This window comes from Gallus gallus, chromosome 2 (assembly GCF_016699485.2).
Source record: "Gallus gallus isolate bGalGal1 chromosome 2, bGalGal1.mat.broiler.GRCg7b, whole genome shotgun sequence".
Taxonomy (NCBI): Eukaryota; Metazoa; Chordata; class Aves; order Galliformes; family Phasianidae; genus Gallus; species Gallus gallus.
The window spans coordinates 72,527,235-72,543,990 of NC_052533.1; the positions used below are offsets into that span (position 1 = coordinate 72,527,235).

At 35.0% G+C, this 16,756-nt stretch overlaps 1 protein-coding gene across 1 annotated transcript in view; it reads left to right on the forward strand.

The window, feature by feature from the left end:
• Positions 1 to 16,756, forward strand: part of CDH12 (cadherin 12) — a 528,906-nt gene that overhangs the window by 1,177 nt on the left and 510,973 nt on the right. The gene's annotated exons all lie outside the window — the stretch shown is intronic.

Below are 16,756 nucleotides of genomic sequence, written 5' to 3' on the forward strand. Positions count from 1 at the left end.
TGTTTAGTATAGATGAGGAAGGCTACATGTTTTTTGTATTTTAAACATTCCTCCCAAAGCATACTGTGGTGATGATGGGCTTTGTGCTAATTTCTGCATGTACTAAGGTATGGTTCACAGCTTTTGTTTCTGTATCTGCAAATATTCATACAGAACTAAATAGAAAAGCAGACTATTGCTGGATGACATCAATGAACAGTTGGGATTTTTGGTGATTTTTTTTTTCTTTTCTTATTTTCAGGTTCAGAGAGAGATCACAAAAAAAAAAAAAAACTAGCAATACAGGAATACTAAGCAGGTCTTATGACAGCATACCTTGTGCTGTGTATATGATTGCATTTCAGGTAGAAAGTAGATTGGGACTGAAATGTTTCCATGAAATTAGGACTTTAGAAAATTCACTGTTTGGTCAGGAGGTCTTTATTTCAGCCCTCTGAACATCTCATTAGACCTTTCATTGATCACTGTGTGTTGTTGAGAGTTTTCTAGGCTTCTTACAAAATACTTCCCCAGATGTGAAAGCTAGGAGGTTACATTGCAGAAGTCATAAGCAATTAATTGCTGAACTATTCTGAGTGCTTCAGAACATATCAGCACACAGAACAAAGACTTCAATCTCAGCTGATCAAACTAGTTACCTGGTGTTGCTCTTGCTGCGATGTGGTCCCTGTTAGAAGTAGCACAGAGAAAGCAGATTCTCTTTCTGGGAAACAAGAAGCAAAATGCATTATTTTGTAAGGAATTCTTAAAAAAAAAAAAGTTATTATTATTTTTTTTTTCATGGCTACTTTATATACAACATTTTTCACTGAGTTTAATTAATTTGAGTTAGTTTGTTCTCCCCCTGCCCCCAGCTGTTCTGAATGTCAAGTGTATGGTATTTGTTGAATGGTACACCAAACATAGAAAATACTATCTCCCACAAATTCATTTCTATTTGTAATATGTAGACAGCATTCCCTGCAAATACATGATTATTTATTTATCTATTATATATATATGTACACTCAGATATATAAAGAAATTCTATTTCAATTGCAGTGACATACAATATAGAATAGACAACAATAACAACAAAAAAAGGCAAATACAAATGTTATGGTTGTCTTGCTATATGCAGTTTCTCATTTTGTATCCATCAGTTCGGGTTTTGTTCTTCTGAAGAAAAAGATGACTAGTAATGAGTGCTCAGAAGGAAAGTAAATGCTTATTTTGCTTTCTTTCAACCTTAAATAACCCATTACTTCAATGGTACTGCTAGAGTTGATTTTAAAATTTTATAGGGTAGCAAATTCCTAAATTGCTTTTTCATAAGTAATTTTTAGGCTGACAGCTTTTCCAGTATTCAGATTATTTTACATACTTTCCTGCATAATATTTTGGAAAATGTTGACGCACAGTCTATTTGTCTTCATTTTTTTATCTAGATACTTCTATCACGCTATCTTAAAGGTATAGTTATAAATGCTTTATAAGAAGTTAAGAAAAGGTGTTTAAGTAAGTAGTTATAACAGAATGAGTGAATTATGTAGGTTGCACAGAACTGTGCAAGATAATATCATTTTTTTTTTCAAATATTCTTAAATTCTTAAATCCTTTTTGGTCCCTTCCCACTTGGTACACGCTATGATTCTGTTATTTATTTATTTATTTTAAATTGATTGTGTGTGAAGCCAGGAGTTGGACTCTGACCTTTGTGGATCCTTTCCTACTTGGGATATTCTGTGATTCTGTAATCATCCAGAACCCAAATAGTCCATATGTAATATAGGATCTGACATTAACCTTTCAAAGCTATTCAGACATGCACATACATATAATGAAGATGTTGTAGTAAAACATAGGAGATAAAGTCAGTGTATGAATTTTCATCAACTTTATAAGCAAAAGAGATGGGTGTACATACTCGTGTCTGCTATATGCATGGCCATAGAAGTATGTGCAGCCATCTCGTTTTTAGAAAGTGAGGTTTGTCTTCTGACATGTGCCATAGTAGAAAATTGACCCACTGTTCCTAGTTTCCAATGTATTCACTGACACTTTAAAAAAAAAATTTGGAACAAGTTTTTCTCTAGCTAGGCATAACTGATCATAAATATCAACTATATGTATATAAAGACATTTTCTACACATATTTCTGATATAATTCTGAAGATGACAGTGTCTCCCAAGGAAATATATGTATTGCTCATGAATATATTGTTTATGCTTATCATGATACTTACAATCTTCACATTTGTATCCTTAGCTTCTAGATGTTATGTAATTGTCAGGCATTCTAGTTCTGATTCCAACAGTGTATAACAATTGGTTATATGACAGTAGTCAATGTTTGATAGAAGTTCTGCCTTGCACTTTAATATCATGCCCTATAGTTAATGTAAAGATGTGAATAGAGTGTGAAATACTTTTTTAATGACAAATTGCATTTTGATTAGGTTATCACAGTTGTCCAATTCAGTCATGAGATTCTGGAAAAAACTGTCATTTGTATGTATTTCTATTAACCAATGCTGTTTCTTTTTTGGGGGGAATATGATATTTATTTCCAAATGTTTTTCATAATATTGACAGACAATGGCATGTGTGTGCATGTATTTGTGCATACTGATCTATGAACTATTAATAAAAAAGCAAAAATAATATATTGCTGAATAACTCCAGCAGAGGTGTCATCCTCTTGTGAAAACCTAGGTCAGTAAAATTATAGTGTAAATACAGAAGGAAAAGCATTTACATAAGAACTAAGTTATATCATTTAAACAATAAAAAATATTGAGATTTTGTCAGTATTCTACTGAAAAACTGGGACACGTTTTAATTTCATTTCCACATTGGCACTCATTTCTGACAGCTGGTATGTTTGAAACTATACATTAATAGAGGCAGGTGAGAAATACAGAACGTGAAAAAAGGGTACTGATTCTCTACTATCTTGATTTTTTTTCCCGACTTATCCATTCTTTTTCTTTGTGTATTAAGACAAGAAACTATAATTCCTTAACATTTATCTGCTCCACTTCAAATGATGTACATTTACCTACAACATGACTATATTGGTTGGCTTCCAGGCTATTCATTTGCAAAGCACTTTGAAAGAACTGGAATGTAAAATTTGATAGAAGAAGCCAAATACTATTCTGCTTTCAAAATGACTCGTAAAAATGTCTCCACTTAAAGAATTTCTATGTATACACAAGTTTGTGTGTCTTTATACATACCCTTTAAACTGAGACATTTTTATATGACATCTTTAAAGAAGAAGAGAATTTGAGTTTATACAACACTTAACGTTTTTGATGTATCACAAAGCAATGAGTTATGGTGCATGGTGGCAACAGGTACTGAATAGACAAATGCTGCTAAAAATGGATGTTGGCTGAAGTATTAGGTGCTATAACTGTGTTAAGTAAAGTATGAGAGTTTTACCCTTTTTTAATGTTTAGTTAACTATTTGTTCATAGAATAGACAGAGATAAAATATGTTGTATGAAGGGTGGCCCTTCTCTTTTTCAACTTTAGATTTCACTTTCCTGAAAGTCTTCTGTGAGGAGGGAGGGCCAGGTTCTGCTGTGGTATATCAATTGTTCTTAGCATATTCTTTTGTACTAGCCTACTAGTAGTTGCGTGATAATTATAAGTTGTCCTGTCACACTAGGAATACCCAGTAACTAAATTAATGTATTGTTTTATATTTGTACATGAACTTTATTTTGTACCTTGATAATGCCAAACTCAACAATATAAATTGGAGAGGGTATTCTTTAAGGTAAAAACTAAAAGCTAGGATGATGTAGTACAGATTCAGTCATCCCTCTTAAATACAGTCTGCTGTTCAGAAGCCTCCGTTCAAGAGATAATTACGTCTCTCAATTTAGGATGCCATTTAAGTCTACCTAATATTAAGAGATTATTTCAGTATATACCAATATTATTTTCAGAATCTCTCTGCTAAAGAAGGTACTTGTTTTCCCTGACAACTACGAGTAGGTATTAATCATTTCTCATTACTGGAGTCTGCATAGTTACTGAATAAACCAGGAGTAAAACGGACTGTTTGGGGCACTTCTATTTTTTTTTATTGGATAATCTTTCCTAATTTTGTTGCTATTTATTGTTTTATCTTGACTAGTTTATTTTCTTTTCTCCAGTGAAATGTGTTGTGAGGGACCCTGAAACAACTTTTTTACTAAACAGCAAAGAGGCTGCTTTTCTTGGGAGAAAAAGTGAACTTTATATCATAGTTTGTTATGGTTATATAATTTTCTAAACCCTTGTAGAAACTCTTTCTCTCTTTCTCTCTCTCTCTCTCTCTTTCTCTCTCTCTCTCTCTCTCTCTCTCTTTCCACTGTATTGTTATCTTTGCAAAGAATTGTAGATCCAATTTATTGGATTGGAAGGGACCTTAAGGAATCTAGTTCTAGGTCTACCACTCACCAGATCAGGCTGTTCAGGACCCTATCCAACCTGGCTTTGAATGCCTCTAGAGACAGGATACCCCAGCTTATCTCAGTAGCGTGTTCCATTGCCTCACAACCCTGTGAGTAAAGAATTTCCTCCTAACATCTAACCTAAATATCCCCACATTCCTCCTCATCCTTTCACTATCAGATTATGTAAAAAGACAGTTTACCTCCTGTTTATAAGCTCCATGCAAGTACTGAGAGGGCTTCTTGCAGTCTTCCTTCTCCAAGCTTAACAAGCTCAACTCCCTCAATCTTTCTTCCTAGGAGAGATGCTCCAGTCCTCTGATCATCTTTGTGGCCCTCTTCTGGACCTGCTCCAGCAACTCCATGTCTTTCTTGTGTAGGGGCCCAGACACGAGACCTGGACACAACATTCCAGATAAGGCCTCATGGTGCAGAGTAGAGGGAGACAATCACTTTCCTTGCCCTGCTGTCCATTGGTCTTTTGATGCAGTCCAGGATACAGCTGGCCTTCTACTCTGCTGGCTCATGTAAAGCTTTACATCCACTAAGTCCTCCACAGGGCTTTTCAGTGAGTTGGTCTCCCAGTCTGTATGCGTATCTAGGATTGTCCTTAACGAAGTACAACATTTTGTACTTGGCCTTGTTGAATTTCTTTAGATTCTCATAGGTCTGCTTCTCAAGCCTACCCAGATCCCTTTTGAATGGCATCTCTGCCTTCTATTGTGTCAACTGCATCACTCAGCTTGATGTCATCAGCAAAATTTCTGAGAGTGCAGCCAATCCCACTGTCCATGTCATTGATAATGATGTTGAAGATCAACAGTCCCAAGATGGACTCCTGGGGGATACCACTCATCTCCACCCTCCACTAGGATTTCTTTTTTATCTCAATATGTAGATTCTTACTACCTACAGGAAAAATTAATTGCAAACTGTGTTTTGAGTCCTGATCAGAGGTTCCAAGCAAATGATTTTATTGCACTTTAACTTTACTGACTATGGGAACTTAGATTTGTTCCAAACATGCCCTCTTTTTGTTGACAGAGACATTGCAGACTGTGCAGCACTGTCACCTGCAGAAGAGGTCTCTTTCAGTTCTTTTTCACATATTTTTTTTCTTATATTCGCCATTGAAAACTTTGACAATAGAATGAAATACGATGGGACTTGCGTGGAATTAGAAAAGCACCTTGAAAATTGAAAACATTTTGAAATAACAAAGTGAGTCTCATGGAGAACATGTTAACCATCTGATGAATTCAACTGCATATGAAAAGATAATGATGGTAGAAAGGGAGGTGATAGTACCAAGTTTCATTCTTGGTTTGAAATTCTCTAGATAGAAAAGAGAAATCAAACTCAAACAACATTGAGTAAAACCTCTTTACTTCAACTTTCCTGACATTAATGGAAATAGCCATGGTTCTGATATCTGTCAGAAAAAACAAAGCTATGTGATTCAGGAAGAGACAGCTCAATGAGCTGGTGTGACAGAGTTGATTCATCAGTGTCTTTCATGTTGCATTCCAACATTAATTATGTATTCTCCTAGAATATGGCTTCAGTTTTGATTGATCCTTGTCTCTTTGGGAACACAGACGAGGAATAAAGCTGGTTTAACCTTGCTTGGAGTCTCTCTGTCAAAAAGGTGTTAGTGTTCTGTTATTGGCAAACAGCCAAGACTGGCCAGCCAGAACGTTGGTACCATGTGGGTGCCCTGCTTGTTACATATCTATTGGTAAAGCTTTACTTAGGAGCTACAATTATAACAGTGAAAGGAAGCCATGAACCTGTGAGGTGGATTTTCTTGGCAGCAGACCAGTAGTCATCAGAATGGCTAGAATCTAACCCTTCTTCTTCAGATGGCAAGCTTTGTATGATTCTCCTACGAATTTTTTCTGACATCTGCACTTGATTGGGCTGATACATGAAAATGGGGAATTTATTAAGCACAAACAGAAAAATGTATATGCAGTGAAGATTTACCTAAAGTATAAGAAGTGGGGTCATTTTTTTCATACCTATCTACCCCTTTCTTATCATCTGTCTTTTCCTTTCTTAATTTATAAGCTCCATTTTGGGTCGAAGATTTGATCTTTGTGTACTTTCTATTCTCTCCTAAGCATTATAGGTATCCTATCTCAAAGCTGGGTGCTCAAATGTGAATGAGAAAGCAAGTCTGAATGCATGAAAAGAAAGGCCACAGTGTGATGCAAATAATACAATTCATTTAAGTTGCATGATTGTGGAAATAGATATCTCCTTCTTGTTCATAAGACCTACAATAGCCACTAGAGTAAGCAGCAAAAATTAAGTAGGCAAATACCTATATATTGCAGTGGATGTTTCTGGAAGGTGTGCCAGCTGTCTCTCTGTATTCAGAGGCAGACATCTTCATCCACATATCACTTAATAAAGATGCATTTTACTGTGTGGAATTTCAAAAGTATGTCAGATTGTGTGTTTCTGTACCAAAACCTATTTTTTACCTACGAACCTAATTGAACGCAGTTAACACATGAAAAATGGGTTCTTAACCAGTTGTAAAATTGGCTGTTAGTTGACCAAAGGCATTTCTTGATTTCACATAGAGTTATATTTCTGGGAAATGTCAATCAGTGCATACAAACAAGAGTGAGGTCTACAAAAAATGTACCATAGTGGAAATATTGCTATTTATCTTTTTTTTTTTTTTTAAGAAAGTATTATTATTTTTTTTTTTAAGAAGTATGGCATTATCTGTTCTTAGTGATAGGAACAGAGACAAAAACTTCTATCAGTAGTAGCAGGAGGGAAAAATAATGTAAAACTTTGATAGTTCTGGGAACACATCCAGATACTCCAGAGGAGGAAAATGAACTTGTCAGGTTAATGTAACTAATATCATTACGTGTGTAACACAAAAAAATTAAATTACATTGTCATTTGTTTGTGACGGAGAGAGAAGGTAGCAAAAGCATAGGATGCAGCTATTTTGTCATATAAATTCCTAAGTTTTCTTACAAGTGGTTGTTGTATTGGTTGCTATATGATGCTTTCTAACATCTTGTTTGCCCTCTTACACTGAGAAAGTGTACTTTTATTCTATTACCAGATCATATGGAAGTCAGGAAGACATCCATGGCCTCTATAAAGTCTTAAGGGAATTAAGGGTAAAGAAATTCTACCTGTAAAAGCTGATATACTACTTACATTTCATCATCAAGTAGTTTCCAGAAATACAAGTGCAATGCAGATTTGTACTTTAGAGAAGGAGCTGATGATGATAGCTTCCCTTAGTGTCTAACACTGAGTAAAATGTGTGTGTGGTTCATGGGGACTTCATTATTATGCAGAGGAATGGTATTTCACTGGCTTTGTTCCCAAGGCTGTAGAATGAACTGAAATGTTTAAACATGAATCTGAATGCCCTTCTTGAATTTGTGACTGGTGAAAAAAGTTGACCCTCCCCTCCTGCCGTAAAAGTAGTATGCCACCGTGCATTTCAATCCAACAGGTGAAAGTCTCAAAGGAAATGTGAAGGAAATTAGTATAATGACTATATCATAGGTGAAATATCTCTCAACAAAGAAGTCATCAAAACAGTATACGTAGTAATATTTCGTAGCTTTTTCTGGTACTCTAGAAAGGTTAGCAAAGTTAATCTGTGATGGGGCCTTGGAATTCACAAGAAGGGCAAGGCAGATGCTCCTAGAATAATCTGGGCAGCTACAAAAAAGCAGAGTCTTAAGTGAGTCATAGATGTCGTAGATGTTATTGAACATTTCAGGGTGAAAATGAATAAAATGGAAGACAATCTTCTGTCTTTCCTGAAAGTAAATAAGATGTCTCAGGTGTTAGGACTACCTATTTCTTCTCTGTTTCTCAAGATCTGTACCTCCCCAAATTACCCACACAATTCCCCATGATAACGTCTTCCTCTCGACTGCTAAGTCCATTACTACCATTGTTACTCAGAACTGCCATGCAGGTATGTAGCAATTTGCTTCATAGATTCATGTATTTACTCCTGTTTTTGCAGGCAATTGCTCTGGGCTTTATAGCTCTATAAAGAACAAAACAAAACAAAAGAACATACTTTTTTTTTTTTTCAAACATATAATTAAAATTTTAAACTGAATTTGAGGATAATTTAGGAGCAAATTCTTTCTTCATTTTCAATTCAGCAGTCTTGGAGGATGGTGTCCATAATTCACTGTTGCATCCACAGTTAAGTAGAACTGCCAGAACGCAGTACAAAAAAAAAAAGGAGGGAAATCTTTAGAAAGATTGTCTTAATTGGTACTGAAGTTCACTCCTGTTATCTAAACTGAACAGTGAAGAAGTGTCTGGACTCCTGTCTATGCAAAACCCAGAGCTCCTGAAGAAGCAATTAAATGGCTTAATATTGTAAATCTCCTAAACTGTATTCTGAAGCTCTTTTCAATGAGCAATGCTAATTTGTAGTGTTGATTCAGATTAACTGGAAATATTTTAATTTTCACATAGTCCCAAAGTCTTTAACTCTTGGTGCTATAGAAGTTTGTTAGGAATAAAGTATTTTGAAATCAGTGATTATGTATTTACCTTTCTTTAAGACAAAACCTGAACTGAGATAAATCTAGAAATATCTTTTTTATATATGTGCAAAAGCATGGCTAAATAAAATATTTTTTCTCATATAAGTCTTAGGTTTTCCCTTTCTTCTTACCTATCCTTTAAGAACATACTTAAATTCAGCTATACTCAGGCTCTGTGCTCTAATAGAACACAAGTCCTTGGAGCACTAACAAATCTCTCAGCTTTTAAATAGACTGTGACCTATTCATTTACAGGGCTACTTCAATAAAGCAATAGCTCACTTAGGTTAATGATGGATCATGGTGTGATTCGATTTGCAGAGTGCAGGCTTGCCCATTATCCCCTAATGTTTGTATGGGTCATGTTATCACATCCAAATAATGATTCATTCCACCCCTTGTTCCTGGAGGTATCACAGTGATTACAAGAAAGCTCAGTATGCTAGTACACACAGCCTTTAGGGTTCTGTTGGCTGCTGTTGAGTTATTAGTTTTGGCTATAGTATGATAAAGCAGGAAAGATTTGGGTTTCTCAGTGACTGTGACACCTTCCTCCTGTGATTCAATTGGCCATCTGGATAAGCAGAAGGGATGGACATTTGTTGAAATCAGATCTGTGTTTCTATCTTTCATGTCTTGCTTTTTTTCTTTTTTAGTGAGGAAAGTTAGCTGACCCTGACCTGCTGTGACAGATTATTAGCAAGTCTAGTGTCTTGTGACCTTTTTTTTCTCAGCTAGACATGAAGATAGAACAATTTCCAACAGTAAGAAAACGTCTCTGTACTTTGGTACTGACTGTAGATACCACTCAGGAGAGACTTGCTCTGGTAGCACCACAGAGAAGAGAAAAGTGGTTATGTTTTGTAGTTGCAAATACAAAGCAAGTACCAACCTGACAGTTTTTTTCCAGTGCTGCCACACAGTCGTTTGCTCTGGAGGAGTCCTCACCTAGTCACAGCAATTCAAAACACAAAACACTAGATGTGATAGAACAGAAGAAGGGAAGTTTTGAATGTACTTGTAAATTCTTGTGAAATACTTCTAATTTTTATTTTTCCCAGCCAACAACCTCCCCCCCCCCCCGCCCCAAACAAACAAACAAACAAACATACAAACAGACAAAAAAAACACCCCCCCTCCCCCCCCCCCCCCCCCCAAATAAATAAATAAATAAATAATCAGAGTTTTCATGCCTGTCACCATGTTTATATTCTGTGACCATTTAGATGCTCATTGATCTAGCTGCTCACAAAGAGAAATCTTATATGCTTCTGGTAAAACTGTCATAATACTGGCACAAAAACTTCCTAAACATAAACACTTTAGCTAATATAGACTCCAAGTAAAATATGAGTGGGCAGAGGAATAGTTAACATTTTCTTATGCAAAGATATTAGACTTGGAGAAATAGAAAAAAATTATCTTTTTTGTTTAGTACTAAATGCACATGGAACCTAGATAAAGGAGAAATAACTCCTTATCAGTAAGGAAATAATGCTATTTGAGTGAATTAGCTTTGTTGCAGCTGAATTTAAAGTTTCTACAACAGTTTCTGTCACTAGGGAGAGAGAATGCATGGTTCAAGAATAGTTTTCTAAGGTAAGAAACTGATGGTGAAAAATAGGACTGGAATGCACCTGTTAACATCATTTTTTCCACTTTCTCTGCTTCTAGAAAATGATAAATATAATACAGTCAACAGTGTCAAGTAGTGATTAAGTGTTTGGAAATATGCTTCCTTAACCAGTCAACTTCTTTTTTTATCCATCCATACCTAAGGCTACATATATATTTAAACGTATGTAGTATAATAGCTATGTATTTCCTAAATAGCTCAAATAATAAAGAGCTGGTTGCATACACGAGATATTAGAACTACAGTTCTTTGTGATTAAAATACTATTGCTGTGTTGACCTGCTAGGCAGGGAATTAGGGGAAAAGATGGGCACGTATAGTAAATGAGTAAAGCTATTTCATTACTTTAAATAGATTTGGTTCTTATTGTATAACGTTTTTATTCTGCTCTAAAAGCATTACGCAAATACATCTCCATCTCCAGAAATAGTGCCAGTGATCTCAAAATTGTAAACAGATTTCAAACCTAAATTAGATTTCCCAGCTGTGTATTGGTATATGTGCACAGTGAAATAGTGAAAAATGGCCTTTGAAATGTTTACTAAGTTAAAATTCTGAAAAGTCTTGCTTATTTTAATTTGCTAAAAGTTGCATCACATTTAAGGCTCAGAAGTCCCTTGTGATATTTGCCTGAAGCTTTAATGGAGGGAGTTTTCTTCCTTTTCCATCCCCCTACATTAACAGAGTAATGATTTTTGAGGATCAATATTGCATTTCTGTTTGGAAGCTTAAAGTCATGCAGCCTTCACTCAGAAGATTTTTTGTTCCTTACTGAAATTTGATAGAATGTTCAAACTCACTAATTCCAAAGACCAACATACAAGCTTTTGCGCCCTCTTTCCCATCTCCCATTTCCAGTAACAGGCATTTCAGTGAAAATTGATTGTCTTGTTTGCATCTGAGAAACATTCCGAATTTATTTATACTCTGAACACAAAGGGCCATCTTTTGAACTCTACAAACTAACACTAGAGGATATGTGAACAATACAATAGGTATTTTTTTGCAAGCAAAGCAAAGACTGTCATGCAAACCATAACCATAGTTGTAACTCTTGCCTAGTAATTTTACAGTGGGGTAATTTTTGTAATGAAACATAAAAGTTTAACGTCAAATTTTCAAAGTTTGTATTAATGTTGATAATTACAAATGAAGTTGTTTGCAAGGGATAATGCAAAAGAATGAGAGTTTTCAACTTGTTTTTATTTTTATCTTCATTAAATGAAAATATCTGAATCACTTCTTTTATTTTTTTTCTTTTTTTTTTTTTCATTAAGAGCACTGCAGTGATAAAGCTGATCTGCAAGACTGCAAGAAATGCTTGGCTCTACTGTTATTTTTCAAATAGGAAACTGGAATCCCACTCTAGAAAAGATGTATTGTTTTTTTTTTTTTAATCATCTTCGAGAGGTTAGAGTTAGGATTCTTGTTCATGTGTAGGTTTTTTATTTATGGTAAAAAAATAAGGATCTTCAAAGGTACTTAGATCTGTACCTTCCTTTCATGTTATTTTAATTGTGAAATAGGAATTAAGTATTTGCACTTTCTTGAATATTTAATGTAAATCCTTATGTAGACCCTAAATCTAGATGAGAAACAACACAGCAGTATTTTTATATTAACAAAAAGTGTGAATCTCTGAAAGATTTTCTATCAAGAAAAGACTTCAAACTTTCATAGAGCTTAGTTTTGAATTATAATGTGGGCCTTTCTTTTCTGCTGCATTTCAAATAGTAAAAATTGCAAGGAAAATCCTTATATCAGCCTCATTTGTTAGTAATTCCAAGGCCAATGTGACATGGTTCCATGATACCAAGCTATTGATACTGGATAAGAGAGATGTAACTGGCTTTATTTCATTAATAGCAATGATTTTCTAATGGCTGCTATCACTGTATTGTTTCACTTAAACATACTTATATCTTTATTTATGTAATAAATAATTTATTACATAAATTTATTAGTGGTTATGCAGACACTAATGCTCTACATGCTATATATTATTTGGATCAGCTCATTTTTTATGCTAGACATCCACTAACCTAGTCCTGATGACGTGTGCATCCATGCTGTTTCTATGTTTGAATTTTTTAATCATTCTTATTTTTTATCCTACTTTTATATTTGTAACTCAACTGAAGCAATAAGTATGGACACGATGAAATACTTATTAAAAAGGGAAATATATTTTAAAAAGAATTTATAAAACCAGAAGAGCTTGAATACTAGCTAATAATACTGAGCATATGGATGTGATTGTCCACCTTTCATTGGTACAGAACTGAAAAGAGAAGTGTTATGAATTACTGAGAATGTGTAACTTCTGAATGAATGGTAGAAACACTGGTTGAAATCTTCCTAATGGAAATATTTTTCTTGTGACAATTTGATTTTCAGCTGAAGAAAATATTCTGTCATGAAGAAGTGTAAAGAGATGTTTAGATGGATCAAGCAAAATATTCCGTAGACAAATCTGTGAATCTGTGAAATTTCTTAAAATAGGAAGAATATAAGTCAGAAGAGTTGTATGATGTCAAAGTTGTAGCTTTTGTCTTTTTTTGCACCTTTGATCTGAGAGACAGGAATGCGATTTAGATTTCCCCCCCTCACATAATGCTCCATGACCTCAACAGCCCTGTGAACTATCCATTCTGGAAACAGTTTGTGCAACAACATGGAACAGTACAGGAAATAAGAGCAGGGAGAAGTCCCATGGGAACTATGCCATTCTGTAAGCTTTGAACTCCACCTATCACCTGACATCTAGGAAATATTTGAACTAAGCAATATTGCATTTTGGCTAAAATTAGCTTTTATTTTTGCACTTTTTTCCTTTGAAAAATAGAAATATTTCAAAAGCAAATCCCTGTATTTTTAACTTTCATAAGCAGTCTTATTTACTGTTCCCTCACTCTTGCATAACGCGTAGGACCCCAAAGTACCTTATATCTGTTGCATGTGAACTTACAATTCTCAGAAGTTGTGTTTATCCACCTTCTTTGTAGAGATTTCTACCTCTGATTTATTCAGCACTCCATTTATTCTATCACTTTTTCGCCAGATCAAGACTTACAGAAGGACAAGTGACACCACACACTAAATTATAGAAGTCTAAGGGCTTGGGAGAGTTACTGGCTTGAGTCATTGTTTGACAATGTAAATAATAATCTTAACATCCAAGTCTGAGTCTCTCCTACACTAGTGAAAGCAACACATACTGTTCTGGCTTTTTTGTAACAGTTATGGCTGATTATTTTTCATCTTTCCTTGAGGATATTTATCAGATGGATAACTTAATGTCTGTGCCTTATGATTTCTTGACAGCTGGCCATAAAGCCTGATAAATGCTCCTGCCAAAAAAGCAACATGTGGGTTCCAAAAAAAGTTTGCAAATTCTAATAATGTGAATTATTTGATTGATGCACAGTATGCAATTTAATTACAGAAATAAATGAGGAAGAGGAAATTTGTCACTTCCCCATTCATTATTCCTTAATTAGAGAACGACTAATCAGGGTTTCTGATTGGCTGAAATAACCTCTGATATAATTTACTGCACTGCCATTACAGTAGGATAAATAGGAAAGCATGAATTATGTCTCACTGCCAAAACAACACAAAAGAACAAGGAAACATGATGAACCTTAGAATATTGTAAACGTTGCTCTGTCGGCAATCTGTCAGATCAGTAATATACTACAACTAATGAAATGTTGTCTGGCAAAGTGACAGAGTACATTTTTTCAATATGCAATGTTTATATATATTCTATTTCTGACTATCAGAATAGATCAATACTGCATCTGAGACCAATGCATTCATTTTGGTTTTGGCTTGCGTAAATGCATTCTACATACTTTGCTTAACATCTAAACACATAATGTGTTTAGACCAAGTAGATGATGGTAATAACACAGCTCTGAGGTCATTATGGCTTCATTGTGGAGGCTAAATGTGGAGTACAAAATTTAATTTAAGTTTTCTTTTCTTTTTTCCTAAGTCAGTTATACTTTATCAGCCTGGTTGTGCTGTGATGTCTGTTGTGTGCTTCAGCTACTTGCATTGTCTATACTTTAACGTACATATTTCATGGAAGAGGACAGAACAGAAACGGGAAGTACAATTTGCATATTATGAACTGTACTCACAAAAGTCACAAAAGTAAAAAATGCTTACTTAAATACGTTCATACCTTAGTGAAAAAAAGTATTATTTTATATGGAAGTCTGATAACTGAGTAGGCAAACAGCACAAGCATGATGATGGACATGGTCCAGGACTCCTAGGTGTGATTGTGGGAGCAGGAGGTTGAAAATTCTGGTGAGTGAAAGTTATTTCTTCTTCTCTGGGACTGCCAGTGTTTCCATTTGTCCATCATTCCCTCCATTCTGGGCATAAAAAAGAAAGGAAGAAAGCTGTCAAAGTAGAGGCTATCAGAGTGGTTAAGGAATACTTCGGGGATGTAAAAAAAAAAAAAAAAAGTGAATTCCTATTTGCCTTGGCTTTAACCCAGCTCTCATTTTAAGTAAGTAACTTTACCTCCATACTATTATAGCCTAAGTATCTCCAAGGAAGGTATTTAAATTTTTATAAAAACCTAAAAGGTCATTGTTATAGAGAAGAATTGTAAAGGGCTCTGTAGCGCGGCTGGTAGAATTCATACCCACACTTACAGAGGCAGGTTGGTTTTCTGTGTCAAATTAGGCCAAGAGGGGACTTTAAACCCCTCAGTCTCCCTGCATTTCAGATGAGTTACCTTCTGCAGTATTAAGTAGTCTAAAATCTATCTGCAGGCTCTTTACAGCTGATCCAGTATTGTCTCTGTGCTGCATGGAACCACTTTTGAACTCTGAAAAAGTGTAGTGGACAAAAGATACACTTTAATTGTCTTCTTCTTATATATATATATATATATTTAATTTATTTTAATCTAGTGGATGATTTTTGCTGCATTTGTTTCTCACTTGGACAAAATAGAACTGAATTGGTTCAGGAAGTAGGGCATACAGGGCAAAACAGGAATCTTTGAACAAAGATCTATAATCTTGAATGTCTCACAATGAGAGAACTCTTGGGGGGTATGGCTAAAATGAAGTAATTCTTTGAAAAATGCTTATCTCATTGTAATAAAGGTGCACATAAGAGCAGCTTATGTGCTCCATTGAGAGCTCAAGCACCTCGCCACAGGCTTGATATGATTTCCTTTGATTCCAAGGTTTGTAATTAAGCAGGTACAATGTGTAAGACTGAGTCATGTATAGGCCCCTTTGGTCCTTAGTGCTTCAAGCAGCACATAAAAGATGACTAATTCAGTAGGCTGTTATCAGAAAGGAATCACTCAAAATGGCAGAAAGTTGTGTACTTGCCTGTGTTTATTTCTGCAGTAACATTGTCTCTTATGTTCTTGTTTAGGCAGAGCTTGTACATGATGTGTGGGACACCTCTGTGTGCATGTGCGTTCCCAGCATCTAAATAGCGTCTAAATATATGTATATGTATGCTTTCTCGTTCTTTTACACATTTTTCTTCTAATTTGTATATATATATATATATATATGTATTTTGTATCTTGAAGTCTCATTCAAAAGAGGCTATGTAGCTCAGTTATGCTACTGTATTAGGCTTAAGGAGCCTTCTGCTTCATTCCAAGAAAGATGGGTCACATCTGCAGAAAACAGTAGTTCTCAAATGCATCAGATTCTGAGGGAGAATCAAGCCATTATACCATTAACAGGCAACTCTAGTAGCAGAAAAATAGCTAGAATACTTGCTTAGGGGTTTTCAACCTATTTGTATCTTGGTAGACATCTCTGCCATTTGATTGTATCTCTATTTTTACATCACTGTTTTATAGCAATAAACATTTGCAGAATGGAAATGAGGACGTGAAGTCACATCCAATGTCTCTGCATTTTTTTAAGTATAAGAAATTCTTTGTATACCGTAGATCAACCTCTGAGAAAATGATTCAAAGGAGCAAGGTGGAAACTCTTAGATATATGTAATCAATATCAATATTTGGATTTCTGTAGATGTTCTGTCAGGATTTTATTGTGCAAAATTATGCCTTAATTCAGATGGTTCTTAAAACTTAACATATTATGACATCTCCTGAATAAATACAGAGATTT